We start from the raw sequence: 17,880 nt of genomic DNA on the forward strand, positions 1-17,880 counted from the left end.
TTTTCAGGGAGAATTAAAAAAAAATAAAATAAAACAGTATTATAGACACTAGGCTTACTGTGCCCCACAATTTGAGAGAGATGGCACACACGACTGGCACTCAAGCACAAATGCCAATATTAATCTCCCACTATTTATTTTTTTTAAGGGAGAATAAAAAAAACCAAACAGTATTATAGACACTAGGCTTTCTGTGTCCCACAATTTGAGAGAGATGGCACACACGACTGGCACTCAAGCACAAATGCCAATATTAATCTCCCACTATTTTTTTTTCAGTGAGAATAAAAAAAAACAAAAAAAAACAGTATTATAGACACTAGGCTTTCTGTGCACCAAAATTTGAGAGAGATGGCACACACAGGACTGGCACTCAAGCAGAAATGCCAATCTTAATCTCCCACTATTTTTTTTTTTTATTTCTGGGAGAATTGGCAAGAAATTAGGCCCACTGTTGGACTGTATGTTTTCTGTGCCAGAAAATGAGACACAGATGCCACACACAGGACTGCCACTGATGCAGATTTGCCAATTTTAATCTGCACCCTTTTTTTTTATTATTCATGGAGACTAGTGAATAAATCTGGGCCACTGTATTTGAGTCTATTTTCTGTGGCAGAAAGTGGCTTGAAGAGATATAACGAAACAAAAAAAAAAGGGACTGTCCTACAATTACTATCTCCCTGCAGTAATCTCAGCAATGTATGGCAGGCAGCAATAACAAGGAGTGGACTGCTGCACAAAAAAAGTCAACAGTGTGGACAAACAAACAAGGAAGCTGTGCAGAAAGGAAGGAGCAACAGGACTTGTGCTTTGAAAAAAGCAGTTGGTTTGCACAGCGGTGTATAAACAGCAATGCAGCTATCAGGGAGCCTTCTAGGGCAGCCCAATGAGCTACATCGCTGAGGAAAAAAAAATGTTGCTTCCACTGTCCCTGCAAACAAAAGGTGGTGTTGGACAGTGGAAATCGCTACAGCACAAGCGGTTTGGGGGTTAATGTACCCTGCCTAACGCTATCCCTGCTTCTGATGAAGAGGCAGCAACCTCTCCCTATGCTCAGATCAGCAGCAGTAAGATGGCGGTCGGCGGGAACGCCCCTTTATAGCCCCTGTGACGCCGCAGACAGCAAGCCAATCACTGCAATGCCCTTCTCTAAGATGGTGGGGACTGAGACCTATGTCATCACGCTGCCCACACTCTGCGTCCACCTTCATTGGCTGAGAAATGGCGCTTTTCGTGTCATTGAAACACGACTTTGGCGCGAAAGTCGCGTACCGCATGGTCGACCCCACACAGGGATCGGGTCGGGTTTCATGAAACCCGACTTTGCCAAAAGTCGGCGACTTATGAAAATGAACGATCCATTTCGCTCAACCCTACTCATCACTCCAAATTACCTTCATCCAGAAGTTTTGAGGCTTGTCTCTGTACTGTATTGCATATCAGACATCCACCTCTCGTGTCTCCCCTTTTCCTCATAGTTTGTAAGCTTACGAGCAGGGCCCTCACTCCTCTTGGTATCTGTTTTGAACTGTATTTCTGTTATGCTGTAATGTCTATTGTATGTACAAGTCCCCTCTATAATTTGTAAAGCGCTGCGGAATATGTTGGCGCTATATAAATAAAAATTATTATTATTATTATTATATCGGAGAAGAGATACTCTGTGGTATTTGTGCAGTAATGGCTTTCTTCTGGCAACTCGACCATGCAGCCTACTTTTCTTCAAGTGCCTCCTTATTGTGCATCTTGAAACAGCCACACTGCTAGTTTTTCAGATAGTCCAGCATTTCAAACCACAAAAGTGGTTTTGTTTTTACAGAGCCCATGATTTTCCATTTGTTAATCACAGTTTGAATGCTGCTGACTGGCATTATAAATTCCTTGATAATCTTTTTGTATCCCTTTCCTGTTGTATGCAGTTCAACTACCTTTTCCCATAGATCCGTTGACAATTCTTTTGCTTTCCCCATGACTCAGAATTCAGAAACGTCAGTGGCTGGATGGAAGATGCAAGAGTCTGCCTGGATCCCAGAAGCTCACTCAGATTTTATGCAAACACTGATTACAAGCAAACAGGTCACAGGTGAGGATGTTACCTTTCATAGCCATTCAAATCCATTTGTGTCAACATCTGTGCATGTTATCAGGCCAAAATCACCAGGGTATGTGAACTTTTGATCAGGGTCATTTGGATGTTTAGGGTTGTTATTATGATTTAAAAAGAGAAAACACAGTTGTTTGACAATAAATGGCTTCACTCAGCCGCTAACTATGAGTGATTAAAAAGTTTTGGTGTTATTAATTTATTCATATTCTCTGAAAAAAGGGCAAGAAAGGAAAAATTCTGTGGCATGTAAACTTTTGAGCACAATTGTAAATACTGTATATGTGTGTGTATATTATATACAAAGCAAAGATAAAATAAAAAAACAAACATAAATAACTGAAAGTGAAAATCAGAGATATTGCCAGTATAAAATACTGTTTCTGCCCAACCTTATTGAATACAGATATATCCAGTATGTAAAAAAGTTTAATAGTTGTAAAAAACAAAATAAAAAATATACACATATCTCATATTTTTCTTTACATTTTCCTCGTATATCAGAAAAAGGGCAAACAAATTACATAAAATGTGTTGCCTAAAAAGGGGGCAAAAATTATTTGAATATCTGGACAAGAATATTCTTTAGAGCCATTAAAAGACCATGTAAAAAAAAAAAACAATAATGTGCCTTGTCTGCAAGAGGAGAAAATGGCCCGATCATGAACTGGTTAATTTATAGAAAAAAAGGTGTGCACTCAGTGGATGGTTAGATAGGTGCTTGCTGAACGTGGAGGTGATCCAGTCAAAGTCATATATTTAAGAAAACAGCCGCACTCAGATTTTGGGTTTTTGAATGCATAACAAGAGCAAAAAGTTTAAGTATTAGGGCAATTTAGAGAATGTCTCCGTAATGGGTTTAAGGTAGGTAATGTTTCGACCCCGTGGTGGGTCTTTATCAAACCTCACTATAATGAATACACATAGAGTTGCGGTATGGCACGGAGGGGGTATGTCCCTGAGAATGCTGGGAAGACTACTGTGGTGTCTTGTGGTGCTGGGTAATAAAGTGTAATATAAAAAAAAATTGGGGGCTAAAAAAATAATTTTTGTGAGAAAAAATATTTTTTATTTTCACTACTCTGCATTATAAACTTCTGTGAAGCACTTAGGTGTTCAAAGTGCACACCACACACATCTAGATAAGTTTCTTGGCGGGTCTAGTTTCCAAAATGGGGTCACTTGTGGGGGGTTTCTACTGTTTAGATACATCAGGGGCTCTGCAAATGCAACATAATGCCCACAGACCATTCTATCAAAGTCTGATTTCCAAAACGGCGCTCCTTCTCTTTTGAGCTCTGCCATGCACCCAAACAGTGGTCCCCCCACATAAGGGGAATCAACGTACTCAGGATAAATTGCTCAATAAATTTTGGGGTCCAATTTCTCCTGTTACCCTTGTGAAAGTAAAAATATGGGGGTGAAAAGATCATTTTTGTGGAAAAAATATGATTTTTTATTTTCATGGCACTACATTATAAACTTCTGTAAAGCAGTTGGGGGTTCATAATGCTCACCACACATCTAGATGAGCTCTTTGGGGGGGTCTAGTTTCCAAGATGGGGTCACTTGTGGGGGATTTCTACTTTTTAGGTACATCAGGAGCTCTGCAAATGCAACATGACGCCAGCAGACCATTCCATCAAAGTCTGCTTTTTAAAATGTTACTACTTCCCGTGGTCACCCCCACATATGGGGTATAAGCATACTCAGGACTAACTGGGCAGCAAATTTTGGGGTCCAATTTCTCATGTTACCCTTGAGAAAATAAAAAATTGCGGGCTAAAAAATCATTTTTCCCGGCTCTGCGTTATAAGTTTCTGTGAAGCACTTGGGGGTTCAAAGTGCTCACCACACATCTAGATAAGTTCCTTAATGGGTCTAGTTTCCAAAATGGGGACACTTGTGGGGGTTTCCACTGTTTAAGCACATCAGGGGCGCTCCAAACGCGACATGGCGTCCAATCTCAATTCCAGCCAATTCTGCATTGAAAATGTCAAACAGAACTCCTTCTCTTCCAAGCTCTGTCATGTGCCCAAACTGTGGTTTACCCCACATAAGGGGTATCGGCATACTCAGGAAAAATTGCACAACAACTTTCGTGGTCTAATTTCTCCTGTTACCCTTGTGAAAATAAAAAAAATTCTGGTGAATAGATCATTTTTGTAGAAAAAATGTGATTTTTCATTTTCACGGCTCTAAGTTATAAACTTCTGTAAAGCACCTGGGGCATTAAAGTGCTCACCATACATCTAGAAAGGTTCCTTAAAGGGTTTAGTTTCCAAAATGGTGCCACTTGTGGGAGGTTTCTACTGCTTAGGCACATCAGGGGCTCTCCAAACGCAACATGGCATCCGATCTCAATTCAAGCCAATTCTGATTTGAAAAAAAATCAAATGGTGTTCCTTCTCTTCCAAGTCCTGCCGGGCGCCCAAACAGTGGTTTACCCCCACATATGGGGTATTGACGTACTCACGACAAATCGCACAACAACTTTCGTGGTCTAATTTCTCCTGTTACCTTTGCTAAAATAAAAATGTGGGGGCGAAAATATCATTTTTGTCGAAAAAATGTGATTTTTTTTATTTTCGCGGCTCTACCTTATAAACTTCTGTGAAGCACCTTGGGGTTTAATGTGTTCAACACACATCTAGAAAGGTTCCATAAAGGGTCTAGTTTCAAAAATGGTGTCACTTATGGGGGGTTTCTACTGTTTAGGCACATCAGGGGCTCTCCAAATGCGACATGGCAACAGATCTCAATTCCAGCCAATTCTGCATTGAAAAAGTCAAACGGCGCTCCTTCTCTTCCAAGCCCTGCCGTGCGCCCAAACAATGATTTGCCCCCACAAACGGGGTATCAGCGTATTCAGGAGAAATTGCACAACAAATGTTGTGGTTCATTTTCTCTTATTACACTTGTGAACATAAAAAAAGTTTGGGTATTTTCTGTCATGTACACCCCTCAAAGTTACATTAAATGTGAGATGGTCCCTAAAAAAAGTTTTTGTAAATTTTGTTGTAAAAATGAGAAATTGCTGGTCAATTTTTAACCCTTATAACTTCCTAACAAAATTGTTTCCAAAATTGTGCTGATGTAAAGTAGACATGTGGGAAATGTTATTTATTAACTACTTTGTGTGACATATCTCTCTGATTTAAGGGCATAAAAATTCAAAATTTGGAAATTGCAAAATTTAAAAAATTTTCGCCATATTTCCATTTTATTCATAAATAATCGCAAGTAATATTGAAGAAATGTTACCACTAACATGAAGTACAATATGTCTTGAAAAAACAGCCTCTGAATCAGAAGGGTCCGTTAAAGTGTTCCAGAGTTATAACCTCATAAAGTGACAGTGGTAAGAATTGTAAAAATTGGCTCGGTCATTAAGTACCAAATTGGCTCTGTCACTAAGGGGTTAAAAATGTTTAAGAGATGTTGCTTCTTGTTTGATAAGAGAAGAGTTTTAAGTAAAGCTACTTTACACAGCAAGATTTCAAATCAACCAAATAACTCTTGAGTTGACCTATCCATCTGGACATCTTAATCTTCAGAGATGAGTGGTGGTAAGAAGAAGTTATCTTGTAGATCTGGGCCGGGTGTTGAGAAATTTGAAAGTGGAGAACTTCACTCAGAGAGGATGTCATGTATAAGTCTATGTATTGTGGTGATGTACAGCTTGAGTGTACTGGTTGCGCTGTAGAACTGAAATCTCACCATTGTTTGGTCATTGCAATTTTAGTCTTCCTGTATATTTGTTTTTATAGTTCTATGGAGGTATTTTGAGACTGAATTATTTAGGGCTATGCCTTTGCACAATATTGTTTATGATCTCAGGATACTGTCTTTGTGCCTCATGAGGTGGTTCTTATCATTAATAGTGTTGAGCATTCTGATACTGCAAATATCAGGTATCGGTCGATATTCGCTGTATCAGATTTCCGATACTGAGTTCCGATACTTTTAAGATATCGGATACCGGAATCGGAAGTTCCTATAGTGCAATGATACACTATAATGGAGTGTGGGCAGTGCGCGGACGGAGACTGTGTGTCTGTGCGTGTGGGGGGCGTGTGTGCGTGACCATGGGGATATCTGTGCGGGCCTGCTGAGGGTCTGTGCGGGTCTGCCGGGGGTCTGTGCGGCCTGCCGGGGTCTGTATGGGCCTCTCGGGGGTCTGTGCGACCTGCCGGGGGTCGATATGGGCCTCTCGGGAGTCTGTGTAGTCTGAAAGGAATCTGTGCGGTCTGCCGGGGGTCTGTACGGGCCTCTCGGGGGGGTCTGTGAGGCCTGCCTGGGATCTGTGCGGCCTGCCGGGGGGTTGTACGGGCCTGCCGGGGGTCTGTGCCACCTGACGGGGGTCTGTACGGTCCTCTCAGTGGTCTGTGCGGGCCTGCCGGGAGTCTTTGTGTGCAGACATCGTCTGATTGGACTACAAGTTCCATCGGGCTATGCCTGCAACAATGGCAGTGATTGACACATTAGTCAATGATGGGACAGTAGTACTCCCATCATCGGACATGTGTTGAATGTAAACAAAAAAAAAAACTACATACTGCATACATTCTACATACATACTACATATTACATACATACATACTACATACATAGTACATACATACTAGATACATACATACTACATACATACATACTACATACATACATACATACTACACACATACATACTACATACATACTACATATTACATATATTCATACATTACATACAATACATACATACAGACATACAATACATAGAATACATACAAACAGACATACAGTAGATATAACATAGAGTACATACTCACCAGCACTTGTCATTTTGATCCCCAAAGCCAGTGTCATCTGTAAAAGATTAAAATAACAAACAACCAATATACTCTCTGATCCACAGAAATCCACGAGTGTCCCACGACGGTGTAGTATGTATGTAGTATGTACAGTCATGGTCAAAAGTTTTGAGAATGAGACAAATATTAATTTTTCCAAAGTCTACTGCTTCATTTTTTCTAATGGCAATTTGCATATACTCCTGAATGTCAGAGTGATCAGCTTAACAGCAATTACTGTACATGCAAAGTCAATATTTGCCCAGAAAATGAACTTTAAACCCCAAAACACATTTCAACGTCATTGCAGTCCTGCCTTAAAAGGAGCAGCTAACATCGTTTTAGTGATTGATCCATTAACACACGTGTGGGTGTTGATGAGGACAGGGCTGGCGATCAATCAGTCATGATTAAGTAAGAATGACATCACTGGACACTTTAAAAGGAGGCTGGTGCTTGGTATCATTGTTTCTCTTCAGTTAACCATGGTTATCTCTAAAGAAACATGTGCAGCCATCATTGCTCTGCACAAAAATGGCCTAACAGGGAACAGTATCGCAGCTACAAAGATTGCACCTCAGTCAACAATCTATCGCATCATCAAGAACTTCAAGGAGAGAGCTTCCATTGTTGTCAAAAAGGCTCCAGGGCGCCCAAGAAAGACCAGCAAGCGCCAGGACCATATCTTAAAACTGTTTCAGCTGCGGTATCGGACTACCAGCAGTGCCGAGCTTGCTCAGGAATGGCAGCAGGCTGGTGTGAGTGCTTCTGCACGCACTGTGAGGCGGAGACTCTTTGAGCAAGGCCTGGTTTCAAGGAGGGCAGCAAAGAAGCCACTTCTCTCCAGAAAAAACATCAGGGACCGACTGATATTCTGCAAAAGGTACAGGGAGTGGACTGCTGAGGACTGGGGCAAAGTCATTTTTTCTGATGAATCCCCTTTTCGATTGTTTGGGACATCTGGAAAACAGCTTATTCGGAGAAGAAGAGGTGAGCGATACCACCAGTCTTGTCTCATGCCAACTGTAAAGCATCCTGAAACCATTCATGTGTGGGGTTGCTTCTCAGCCAAGGGAATCGGCTCACTCACAGTCTTGCCTAAAAACACAGCCATGAATAAAGAATGGTACCAGAATGTCCTCCAAGAGCAACTTCTCCCAACCGTCCAAGAGCAGTTTGGCGCCCAACAATGCCTTTTCCAGCATGATGGAGCACCTTGCCATAAAGCAAAGGTGATAACTAAATGGTTCATGGAACAAAACATAGAGATTTTGGGTCCATGGCCTGGAAACTCCCCAAATCTTAATCCCATTGAGAGCTTGTGGTCAATCATCAAGAGACGGGTGGACAAACAAAAACCAACAAATTCTGGCAAAATGCAAGCATTGATTATGCAAGAATGGACTGCTATCAGTCAGGATTTGGTCCAGAAGTTGATTGAGAGCATGCCAGGGAGAATTGCAGAGGTCTTGAAGAAGAAGGGTCAACACTGCAAATATTGACTTGCTGCATTAACTCATTCTAACTGTCAATATAACCTATTGGAACTCATAATATGATTGCAATTATATTTCTGTATGTGATATAAACATCAGACAAACACTAATAAAAACCAGAGGGCAGCAGATCATGTGAAAATATAATTTTGGTGTCATTCTCAAAACTTTTGGCCATGACTGTATGTAGTATGTTGTATGCGGTATGTATGTAGTATGGTGTATGTATGTAGTATGCATGTAGTATGTGTTAGGGCTAGCGGAACGCACCAAATAATAAGATAGAATAAGGTGCGTTCGAAGCCCGGGGTCCACCGTGCAGAGATGGAACCTGCTGCCAAGTATTGACGGACTATATGGTGGTACAATGTGAATACACACACGGGTTAACTTCACCCTGTGTGAAGGAAGCTAACCCTGTTGCGTCACAGGGCCGCAGTACCGCACGTAACAAAACAAATAATTAAATAGCACGAGAGTGCTAACTGTGCCGAACGCCCAGATCTTGCCCTGGGCATGCTCAGAAGGGGAAAAGCATGACTTAAGGTACCTTCACACTAAGTGATGCTGCAGCGTCGCTGTTTGGTCGTTGGAGAGCTGTCACACAGACAGCTCTCCAGCGACCAACGATGCCGGTAACCAGGGTACACATCGGGTTACTAAGCGCAGGCCCGCGCTTAGTAACCCGATGTTTACCCTGGTTACCATCGTAAAAGTAAAAAAAACAAACACTACATACGTACCTTCAGCTGTCTGTCCCCGGCGCTCTGATTTCCTGCACTGACTGTGAGCACAGCGGCCGGAAAGCAGAGCGGTGACGTCACCGCTGTGCTTTCCGGCTGGCCGGCGCTGACACAGGATGCAGGAGGAGTGCAGAGAAGCAGAGCGCCGGGGACAGACAGCAGAAGGTAAGTATGTAGTGTTTGTTTTTTTTACTTTTACGCTGGTAACCAGGGTAAACATCGGGTTACTAAGCACGGCCCTGCGCTTAATAACCCGATGTTTACCCTGGTTACCAGTGAAGACATCGCTGAATCAGCGTCACACATGCCGATTCAGCGATGTCTGCAGGGAATCCAGCGACTAAATAAAGTTCTTGACTTTCTGCAGTGACCAACAACATCACAGCAGGATCCTGATCGTTGCTGCGTGTCAAACTGAACGATATCGCTAGCCAGGACGCTGCAACGTCACGAATCGCTAGCGATATCTTTCAGTGTGACGGTACCTTTAGTCCCAAAAGCGTCTGCTGGCCGCTGCCCAGCACTGGCTTCAATGGCAGAAGCAGGAAAAACAGCAGTAACCTTATGCACAGAGTGAGACTGAGCAAGACGCTTGGACTGACGTTTCCGCTGAGCAGACTCCACTGCGACTGGAGAAGAATGGGAGACCGCATGCAGGGAAAGCATGCGGTTAAAAAATGCCACGCTTGTACGTGCTTCTATGCGCTTTTTACTGCGTTTGCGTTTTTGGTGCATAGGATGAAAAATTTAACAGGAGAAAAATCTAGATAACCGGGCAGCACCAATGGGACTACAGAGGGCATGTATTATGGGATCTCTATATATAGACCCTAGAACAGCTGAAATCTTCAGATTTTGCTCCTGTATGCTGTGTCATAATGGATCTTCGCATCGAGAGCTTTTATTTCAACCTGGATTTAAGCATCAAGCTGTTTCTTGCCTGTGCGTTTGCTTGGGAGCAAGACAGAAATCGCGAAAGATTGAGAAGGAGATAGCGTAGGCATTTTTGGAGACACCCCATTATTGAATTACGTGAGAGACGGGGAGCCTATCACACGCTGTATGGCGAGCTTAATGCCAACCCGGAGAAATTCCAAGAATATACAAGGATGTTGCAAGACTCGTTCCGAGATTTGCTTGCTCGTGTCCAAGGATCCATACAGAGACAGCACACCCAGCTCCGTAGAGCGATTCCACCCGAGGAACGTCTGCTGGTTACATTAAGGTACGTTCCAAATCTAAACCAATGACAGTCCAAATTTTGGGTGTTCAGACATGTATTTTTGGGGTATTTTCCTTTCTGTCTTTAGCATAACCACATAAATAGAATAGATTGTAAATTTTTCAGAGGCTTGTTTTCTCAAAGGTGCTGTGGTCTGTATGCTTTGCTTGGCTGTCTGCTGTGGTCCGTCTGTTCTGCTTGGCTGTCTGCTGAGTAGTGACCTGCAAATGTCCACTACCTCCCTTTATCACCTTGTATGTGGGGGGTGACTTATCAGTGTCTAGACATGTTTTTCTCTGGTGCAACACATGCTTTTGCGAACACAAGCAAATGCATGTGCTTGTGAACGCATGCGTTCACATAGACAGCAATGTGTTTTTTTGGCGAATTCCTTACGCAATCGACCGCATACGTTTATAGGCGGCAAATTGACACCTCTAAAAATTACTACATGTTGCATTTCCGCGCAAAACAGCAGATGACAAAACGACGCATGCGTCGTCAAACGCGGCAAAAAGCAAACGATCGCAGACGCATGCGTCCCTAATGTTAAATATAGGAATACACAACACATGCGGATATATGCGGAAGAAATGCTGCGGACACAACCGCAAATGTGAAACTGACCTAAGATAGAGAAACTAAAAAAAAAATCATGAAAAGCAGACTCACCAAGACCTTGTCAAATGACAAATGCACTAGCAGGGTGCAGGGTGCAGCAGGCCCCCACTGATCAAGGCTCGAGCAACACAGGTGCAAGCTACTGATGAGAACAACCACCCACTCACCTCAGTAGCTTGCACCTGTGCTGCTCCAGCTTTTATCAGTGGGGTCTGCTGCACCCTGCTAGTGCATTTGTCATTTGACAAGCTTTTGGTGAGTCTGCTTTTCATGATGTGTTTTTGTGAGTTTCTCTATGTTAGCTGTTCTAATTAATACTTTACCACTTCCTGAAGTCATACAGTGGGTGGACACATTTTCCTTTCTTTGACACAATCTGATCGCGGTAGAATCCCACTTATATTTCACACATTGTTGGATATTTTAGTATATGAAAAGAATCATTCAGTAACTAAATCTTATTTATTATCTAAAGCATACAGTGTTGCTCAAGATTAGGCTATGGTTATAAGAGGTAACAGATAGGCATCTGATTTTCACTCAGCGACAGAATGAATCCATCTTATTTCAGTACTATGCTAAGAGAAAAATACAAATTGATGTTATTTGCCCTTTCCTACACATAAGTCATTGAATGGAATGTAGTTTTTTTGCATGCTGTCATTTTAGAAAAATGCTCACATCATGTAAACAATAATACTATCTTGTATCAGACTGTCATCTACAGCTCGCAAATGAATATTAATGTGAACAGATACAAAATATGCATTGATTTCAGGATATTTTAGAACTTGTCAATGTAAATTAGAAATATGGTTTAAATGTGTCATTTTTTTGCAGACTAATGTTGTGTAGGTTTTACAACCAGACAAAGGACAACTTACAAACTTCTAGCAGAGACTATTAAGATACCTCATGGGCAGCATCTGTATTTAAAAAAAAAACCTCTTAAATAATCCGATGTTACCCCTTAGAGTAAAAGCACAATAGCATCTTTCAGTTTATATATTTTGATCCAGAAGTAATTTACCACATAAACCTATTCTCATGACTTACAGTGGCTTAGCGTTTTGTGTGTTTGCCACCTTAACCTGGAAATACCCTGTTGTTGTTGTTTTTTTTTTTAGCATTTGAATCAATTCATGTAAAGAACATGCCTACAGCTGTGAACATTTGGTTTTCTTTTGATTTTGATTTTGGACAAAATTATTAAAGACTTCAGTCTGCATTACTCTTCAGCCCCCTAAAATTAGTACTTTGTAGAGACTCCTTTTTTGGCAATTAGAGTTGCCAGTTGCTTTGCATAAATCTGTATGATCTTTCCCACATCTTGCCACAGGGGTTTTCTCCAATATTTCAAGGTAAAACTGCTCCTTCCTTAAAGATTTCTGTTCCAAGGAAACATCTAATTCTGACCTCAGATTCTCAATTGGATTATAATAATAGTCTTTATTTTTATATAGCGCTAACATATTCCACAGCGCAGGAAGCCGGAGTACCCCCACGCAAACACGGAGAGAACATACAAACTCTTTGCAGATGTTGTCCTTGGTGGGGCTTGAACCCAGGACTTCAGAGCTGCAAGGCTGCTGTGCTAACCACTGCGCCACCATGCTGCCCATGCTTTAGCAGTTTGCTATTGTCTTGTTGAAAGGTGAACGTCCATCCCAGCCTCAAAACACTGACAGACTGAAACAGGTTTTGCTCAACAATATCCCTGTATTTTGAACCATACATCTCTTTGACTCTGACCAGTTTCCCTGTCTTTGCTGCCCAAAAAACGTCCCCACAGCATAATGCTGCCACCATAGCATGGTGTTCTTGTGGAGATGAGCTGTGTTGGTATAGCATTTACCTTGATGGCCAAAAAGTTCTATTTTGGTCTCATCCGACCACAGCACCCCCTCCTCCATTCATTTGGGGAATCTCCCACATGTCTTTTGGCAGACTCAATATGAGCCGTACAGTTTTTATATGCAAGTAAAGGCTTTTTTTCTGATACTCTTCCATAAAGGCCACCACTATGTAGTGTACACTTTATTATGGCTGTATGGACAGATATGACACTGCTTGGGTACTCTGCAGCTCCCTCAGGGTTATCTTTGGTCTCTGTGCTGCCTATCTGATTAATGCCCTTCATGCCCAGGCTGAGAGTTTTGGTGGGCGGCCCACTCTTGGCAGTTTTGTTGTGGTATCATTTTCTTTCCATTTGATAATAATGGATTTTATGGTGTCCTGGGTTTTCATCAGAGACTTTGAAATAGTTTTATTATCCATCTCAGACTTGTCCTTCTCAGCGACCTTGTCACTGACTTGTTTGGAGTTCTTCTTGGTTTGCATGGTGTTGTTTGGTTACGTTAGGCTACTTTCACACTTCCGTGAGAGAGAGAGAGAGAGAGAGAGAGAGAGAATTTTTACCAGACTTGAAAATCCTTCCGGACATGCTCAGAAGGGAAAAACTGGATTCCTGTGTGTGACGGTCAGCGACGGATCCTGTGTCCATAGGCTTCCATTGTATCCGACGACGGGCAGCGCAGGATGCATCGCTGACCGATTTTCTGGCGTGCACAAAAAACGTTACAATTAACATTTTGTCTGCACGGTGGACCGCTTTTTTACGACGGATCCAGTGCACAATGGATGAAAAGGATTGCTATCCATCACAATCCGTCGCGAATACAAGTCTATGGGAAAATGCAGGATCCTGCAAATTTTTTTTGCAGGATCCTGCATTCTCAAAAATCGACGGATTGTGATAGATCTGAAAAGAAGGAAGTGTGATAGTAGCCTTACTGGTGTTTCTTGCTTAATGGTGTTGCAGCCTCTGTGGCCTTTCAGAAAAAAGTGAGTACATAATGACAGACCATGTGACACTTAGATTGCACACAGGTAGACTTCATGTCACTAAGCATGTGACTTATGAAGATAAATGCCTGCATCAGAAATTTTTAGGGGCTTCATAGCAAAAGGGGTAAAAACATATGCGCATGACAATTTTTAGTTATTTGATCCCATAAATTTAATTTATGTATATATTTTTCTCACTTTACCAACTTAGACTATTTAGTGCTAATGGATCCCACACAAATTGGATTACAAAATTATTTAAACATAGGTTATAATGTAGCAAAATAAGAAGCCAAGGGGGGTGAATAAGTTTGCATGCCACTGGACTTGAAGGGCTTGTGCAGACGACCATATTTTCTTTCCATGTGTGAACATTGGAACTCACTCGGATCAATTTTATTTTATGAGGCTGTAAACATGTTATTACTATTATTATTATTATTTTTCATTTTTATAGCGCCATTTATTCCATGGCGCTTTACATGTGAGTCAATTGTTTCTTGCAACAGAGTCCATCCGAGGAAGAAATCTCAGCATGCTTGATTTGAATCCAGTTCACATTCTAGCATGCAAGTTAATTAGTTTGGGGAGAACATCAGACTGCACTCTGACATCATCTAAATACAGTCTCATTTTCATGGACTGACAGAATGGAGAAGACTGACATTTTTTTTCTATCTTCTCCTCGGAGCACACTATGTTCAGACTCTGTTCAAACTCACAGTGTGATCAGGGTGTGATTAGCATAATAGGCCTGATTCTCTCGGCTGCAGAGAATACCCTTGGCGTGACCCCAGCCAATCTATAATTTATAGACTTTATCAAAAATCTAATAAATAATTAAATAGGTAAATAAGGAAACTGCCTACGGGGAGATGTATCAAGGAGGAGCAAAAGATATATGAAGCAGTTGCATGTAGTGCTCAGTCAGATTCTGCCTCTCAAAGAACATTCCAAAATTAAAGCAACAACTTGACTTTTTCATGGGGAATTACTATACTTTTCATCGCTCCACATCTAGCCATAAAGAAAGCTGTAACCAAAGTTGCAACAGTGCACATATTCTTAATCAAATCTATACCACAAAGAAGACAAAAGCATTGCTATCCATTGGCTATGGCATAACCGTCTCATTGTAGCTGTGTGTTTTAGTCTTCTATTATGGAACTACTATACGAGGGGCGATCCAAAAGTAATGATAATCAATACTAAACACAATGAATATAGTCAAAAAATAAATTTATTTTTCTACATAGTCTCCTAACAAAAAGAAGACACAAAAGAGAATAGTAAAACCAAAAACACTCAGTTTGAAAAAATGTTGCAGTAATCCGCAAGTGCTAGTAAAAGATGTAAAAAAACAGGGTATTTGGTTGATACGTTTTTTGCAAAAAATGTATACTAAGCTGCTCTACCAATCTTCACGGTATACCCTTATCAGAGCAGTCCTAACTAATGTATGCAATCCCTATCTGATGTATTTAAAAACCTGATCATCTGTATATAACCTGTGTGAACAGGGTTCAGAGAGGAAAAATCCATGTGTGCATACAGGGTAGAACAGCTTTTGTGCAGATAGCCCAAGAGGAGTGGTGGAACTCCCCAGTCTTGTAGACACAAGAGAACAATTATGGAAACAGGAACACATGGGCTACTTGCACAGTGAACAAGTCTGTATGATCATGTTCACACACCACCAAGAAACCTGAAGACACAAAAGAGAATAGTAAAACCAAAAACACTCAGTTTGAAAAAATGTTGCAGTAATCCGCAAGTGCTAGTAAAAGATGTAAAAAACAGGGTATTTGGTTGATACGTTTTTTGCAAAAAATGTATACTAAGCTGCTCTACCAATCTTCACGGTATACCCTTATCAGAGCAGTCCTAACTAATGTATGCAATCCCTATCTGATGTATTTAAAAACCTGATCATCTGTATATAACCTGTGTGAACAGGGTTCAGAGAGGAAAAATCCATGTGTGCATACAGGGTAGAACAGCTTTTGTGCAGATAGCCCAAGAGGAGTGGTGGAACTCCCCAGTCTTGTAGACACAAGAGAACAATTATGGAAACAGGAACACATGGGCTACTTGCACAGTGAACAAGTCTGTATGATCATGTTCACACACCACCAAGAAACCTGAAGACACAAAAGAGAATAGTAAAACCAAAAACACTCAGTTTGAAAAAATGTTGCAGTAATCCGCAAGTGCTAGTAAAAGATGTAAAAAACAGGGTATTTGGTTGATACGTTTTTTGCAAAAAATGTATACTAAGCTGCTCTACCAATCTTCACGGTATACCCTTATCAGAGCAGTCCTAACTAATGTATGCAATCCCTATCTGATGTATTTAAAAACCTGATCATCTGTATATAACCTGTGTGAACAGGGTTCAGAGAGGAAAAATCCATGTGTGCATACAGGGTAGAACAGCTTTTGTGCAGATAGCCCAAGAGGAGTGGTGGAACTCCCCAGTCTTGTAGACACAAGAGAACAATTATGGAAACAGGAACACATGGGCTACTTGCACAGTGAACAAGTCTGTATGATCATGTTCACACACCACCAAGAAACCTGAAGACACAAAAGAGAATAGTAAAACCAAAAACACTCAGTTTGAAAAAATGTTGCAGTAATCCGCAAGTGCTAGTAAAAGATGTAAAAAACAGGGTATTTGGTTGATACGTTTTTTGCAAAAAATGTATACTAAGCTGCTCTACCAATCTTCACGGTATACCCTTATCAGAGCAGTCCTAACTAATGTATGCAATCCCTATCTGATGTATTTAAAAACCTGATCATCTGTATATAACCTGTGTGAACAGGGTTCAGAGAGGAAAAATCCATGTGTGCATACAGGGTAGAACAGCTTTTGTGCAGATAGCCCAAGAGGAGTGGTGGAACTCCCCAGTCTTGTAGACACAAGAGAACAATTATGGAAACAGGAACACATGGGCTACTTGCACAGTGAACAAGTCTGTATGATCATGTTCACACACCACCAAGAAACCTGAAGACACAAAAGAGAATAGTAAAACCAAAAACACTCAGTTTGAAAAAATGTTGCAGTAATCCGCAAGTGCTAGTAAAAGATGTAAAAAACAGGGTATTTGGTTGATACGTTTTTTGCAAAAAATGTATACTAAGCTGCTCTACCAATCTTCACGGTATACCCTTATCAGAGCAGTCCTAACTAATGTATGCAATCCCTATCTGATGTATTTAAAAACCTGATCATCTGTATATAACCTGTGTGAACAGGGTTCAGAGAGGAAAAATCCATGTGTGCATACAGGGTAGAACAGCTTTTGTGCAGATAGCCCAAGAGGAGTGGTGGAACTCCCCAGTCTTGTAGACACAAGAGAACAATAATGGAAACAGGAACACATGGGCTACTTGCACAGTGAACAAGTCTGTATGATCATGTTCACACACCAACAAGAAACCTGAAGACACAAAAGAGAATAGTAAAACCAAAAACACTCAGTTTGAAAAAATGTTGCAGTAATCCGCAATTGCTAGTAAAAGATGTAAAAAACAGGGTATTTGGTTGATACGTTTTTTGCAAAAAATGTATACTAAGCTGCTCTACCAATCTTCACGGGTTCTCTTGTGTCTACAAGACTGGGGAGTTCCACCACTCCTCTTGGGCTATCTGCACAAAAGCTGTTCTACCCTGTATGCACACATGGATTTTTCCTCTCTGAACCCTGTTCACACAGGTTATATACAGATGATCAGGTTTTTAAATACATCAGATAGGGATTGCATACATTAGTTAGGACTGCTCTGATAAGGGTATACCGTGAAGATTGGTAGAGCAGCTTAGTATACATTTTTTGCAAAAAACGTATCAACCAAATACCCTGTTTTTTACATCTTTTACTAGCACTTGCGGATTACTGCAACATTTTTTCAAACTGAGTGTTTTTGGTTTTACTATTCTCTTTTGTGTCTTCAGGTTTCTTGGTGGTGTGTGAACATGATCATACAGACTTGTTCACTGTGC

At 41.1% G+C, this 17,880-nt stretch overlaps 1 pseudogene; it reads left to right on the forward strand.

Moving 5' to 3' along the window:
* Positions 1-17,880, forward strand: part of LOC138637815 (serine/arginine-rich splicing factor 9 pseudogene) — a 55,922-nt pseudogene that overhangs the window by 33,279 nt on the left and 4,763 nt on the right.

Source organism: Ranitomeya imitator, chromosome 5 (genome assembly GCF_032444005.1).
Source record: "Ranitomeya imitator isolate aRanImi1 chromosome 5, aRanImi1.pri, whole genome shotgun sequence".
Classification (NCBI taxonomy): domain Eukaryota; kingdom Metazoa; phylum Chordata; class Amphibia; order Anura; family Dendrobatidae; genus Ranitomeya; species Ranitomeya imitator.